This window comes from Hyposmocoma kahamanoa, unplaced genomic scaffold, assembly GCF_003589595.1.
Source record: "Hyposmocoma kahamanoa isolate Upper Pololo Valley unplaced genomic scaffold, ASM358959v1 220, whole genome shotgun sequence".
NCBI classification, from domain to species: Eukaryota; Metazoa; Arthropoda; class Insecta; order Lepidoptera; family Cosmopterigidae; genus Hyposmocoma; species Hyposmocoma kahamanoa.
The window spans coordinates 943,254-947,122 of NW_020653740.1; the positions used below are offsets into that span (position 1 = coordinate 943,254).

Consider the following 3,869-nt stretch of genomic DNA (forward strand, 5'->3'; position numbering starts at 1 on the left):
AGACTTAAATAAAGCTTTTTCGTACGCCTAATATTGACGACATTTATTTAAGTCAAAATAAATAAATTTGTTTAACGATTTATCACTACATATCATAAATTTTTTCATAGATACTTTTATACGAACATAGATGAAGTATGTGTACACACAGCATATAAGTGACAACGTCACGTTCTGAATTTGCTTGTTTTTAAAAAATAGAAGTATTTATTTACTTCTATTTTTTTAAATAAGCAACCGTGGGGGTATTAATGATTGAAGTACGATTTATCTTAAGTTATTGTAATCGACAATAGGCGGTTACTTATGTAATAAATTACCTCGAACCTACTTATTTATTTTAATTGGGACAACCGTGCAGGTCTTTAATCAGATTAAACTTTTTGTTGACTCACTTCTCGTAGTAATTATGTTACCTTAATTCGAATATATAAACAGTTTTTTCGACAATGCCTTGGATGATTTGCCATCGATCTTAATAACAAAGTTTATTAAGCTTAACATATAATTTTGCAATGAATAATGTCCTAAGAAGAAACGCGGATGTAGGTTCGCAGTTGTTATAGGTAGACCAGGCAATGTGAATACATTTATTGACTAGAAGATCAAGGACGCTTTTTATCTGACTACGACAAGTACTAATCGGGCGTGGTTGTCCTGGTGTTAGTATATAAGTGCCGACAGACTTGAAGAGCTTATCACTTGTGAAAACTCGTGCAACTCAAATCATTACAATGTTCTTCAGAGTGGTGAGTATTCAGATATCTACTTAAAAGTAACACAGTTTACGTGGTGGTGTAAAGGGTATTTATGTTCCATTTTAGTAAGTACGTAAAAAAGCAGCTAATGCCAAGTACGGGTGTACTAGTCATTAACTGCTTTTTTACAAAGTATTATACTTCCATTATTCGAAGCGAAGCATAAGTAACGTAAAAATCACTTTTGTAGTTGCGGTTTCAAAAGGTCCCTTTGTGCAGTTTCATACCAATTTTTCCCGTAGGATTGGCAGCATTTATTTGTAAGGTTTCCAAAAAACAGTCGAGAATTGCTTTGCGTTTTCATAGCGCTGATCAAACGTGAAGTTTGCCTTGGCCAAAATAATATCAATATAAAAACGCCACCAAATAATAGAAACTTTATCTGTGAAAGAAACCTTTTTTGTATTTTATTATATCAAGCGACGGGTTGAATAAGCCGTTTGCCTGGTGGTAAGCTACATGCCTATCCATGACAGTTGCAGCAATGTACCACTCACAGTTTAAAATCGCAAAGATATGACAAGAACTGCCACTGTGCCCATCACCCTGGGACGTAGGTTGACACGTTCTGTAATTTCACCAGCACCGTTCAAAACCGGAACGCAGTAATGCTCACATTACTACTCGACGGCAGAAATAGATAAAGTGACAGTACCTGGACGAGCTCTTTCACAACGAACTCTACTGCTACTAAATAATATAATAAAGCAGTTTACAAAGTATAACCAATTTCAGAGCATTTTTGGATTGCTTGTTTTATTTGAATAAACTTACTTACAATGTTAAAGTGTCTATTCGCAATCAGGTGCCCACCCTGTCGCTCGCAAGTGGGGATCAAAAGTATATCACATTGCCAACATATCAAAACATGAAATCCCACAAAGAATTGTATAATATCTTTTGTTATTCACCATAGAATATTCCTTGTGTAGTATTATTAGTTTTCTCTCTTGTAATATGTAGTACTTAATTAACGACAATACTGATTTTTGCCCTATAGTAACCACTTACTACCTACTCTCAATGACGCGTGTTATTTGTATTAACCTCTTAGTGCTATAAAGGTAAGCACGCTCCAAGTACGTCACCAAGCCAAGTTCACACTTCACCGACAATTGTCGTTGATATTACGAGCTTCCGTTGCCGTCAGTTTATGCCCCATTCTTTTATCATGCGGAAAAAGGTTACGCGAGGAGTTCATTTCGCACGTCATCCCAGTAGATGTTATTAGCGTATAAAAGTGAAATAAGTGCACTATAAAATCACTCTGCGTCGTTTGAGATTTAGAACTTGTTTCAATTATATAATAGCAGAGAGTGACTAGTTTACTCAGCAGCGGCGAAACGAAGCGAAATCATTAATAAATATAAGAAATATAGTTACACTACTTAATTAGATATTTATTCATTGCTGACCAGTCCGGCAACATCTAAGCCCCACAAAAAGGTTTACACCCGTGTTAGCGGATAGTACATTAGCCGCCATGGTGGGCTAGCACCAACTTTAGTAACAAATGGCTTACGAGTATACAAAAAGGTACTATGTAGTCACAAAATCAGTACATTATACCTTATTATACTTATACTTTATGTTTTCAGTTCTTGCTCTTCGCCCTTGTGGCTGCCGCTTTCGCAAGCCCCAAACCTGAGCCACAGGTCTTCGGCTATGCTGCTCCTGCAGTGTCTTATGGCTACACCGGCTACACTGGATATACTCCCTATGCCTACTCTGCACCCTATGCACCCTATGCTTACTCCTCGGGCTACTACGTTCGTTAATTCGACGTGTGATCCTTATAACGACTGTACGCATTGCTAAAACAACATGAAACCGATACGCCAAATGTTCAATTAAATATAATGTTTATTGCAAAAATAATTTATTGTTTTTTGTTCTTCAACCTGACACTTGATCCTATTATAAATATAGATACGTTACCACCCGCCTACTATTACTTTACCCGGAAGAGTATAACAGAGGTAGAGTAAGTACCAAATGTACTTGGACCGGTTTCAAATAAACATGTAAATTAATGTTGGTAGTCGATTGTAATAGAGTCGCTATTATCTTACCGTTTGCGCAAAAAGTGTTCACGATATTTAATCATTATGTATTGATTTATTAACAACAGTATTAAATATCAATATTTAACATTGCCAAGCTTCTTTTAAATTTGACACTATTTTGTATTGTACTTAAACCAAATTTTATAGTGAATACAAGATTTTCCGAATCTGAAATTTAAAGTTTCTCCAATTATTCTACTACCTTGAGCTTGACTAATCAAGTGATTACATAACGTGGAAAGGCTAAATACACCGCTGTCGTTTGCAGAAATTAGGACTGGTTCATGTAATATTATGTTGTTGTTAACATTTCGATTTATGTTATAATAATAACATAATATGGTGACAAAATGTAACAAAAGTATAAAGTCAATTCAATTCAAAATTTCACCTCAGCTAATCATAAATATGTAACCAATTCAATATATTTCTCACAGTTGGCGCTACGGCAAAAATTCGTTAAAAACAAAAAACAAAGATCTGCAACAAGCACACAGAAAAATTCGTAAGGTTTGTTGGCTCGTTCCGTGCGACGGTTTACTTGAAGACGCTGGTTCGAATGCAGCCAGAGCAAAGGAATTTTATAAAGTGTTCAATATTTGTATTAATATTTATTACAAATTAATGGAGTAACTTCAGAAAAATAATTGAATGTCATGGTGAAACATTGTGACATTCAATAAAAGCTTAAAAGAAAATTAAAATGCAATATACTTTGATTAAAAGGTGGAAAGCCGTGGTCTCTGCCTGCATCGGCAGGAAAAGGGTGAGAAGTATATGTGTTGAAAGTTTGTTGTACAGATATAATTGATATGGTACCTACCTTTATAGACAAATTGTATTACATCTCTATTTCATGTTACTTAGGCAAACTTGTGGAAGAGTATCATTATTAATGGGTTTACTAGAAATACCTATATAGATACATTATCCTAGAGGACCCTGGCCTAACCAGACGCATGTGGTTAGATATCGTAATTCAGGTGTAGGTACGTATTGTCCAATAGTTGCCGATGAAACCACTCTATTATTAGTCCCTTTATAC

At 35.2% G+C, this 3,869-nt stretch overlaps 1 long non-coding RNA gene across 1 annotated transcript; it reads left to right on the plus strand.

The window, feature by feature from the left end:
• The first annotated feature begins 657 nt into the window (after positions 1 to 657).
• Positions 658 to 2,594, plus strand: LOC113227910. Its single transcript, XR_003310240.1, has 2 exons — positions 658 to 749; positions 2,357 to 2,594. It is a non-coding gene; the product is annotated as an uncharacterized LOC113227910 (long non-coding RNA).
• The last annotated feature ends 1,275 nt before the right edge of the window (positions 2,595 to 3,869 follow it).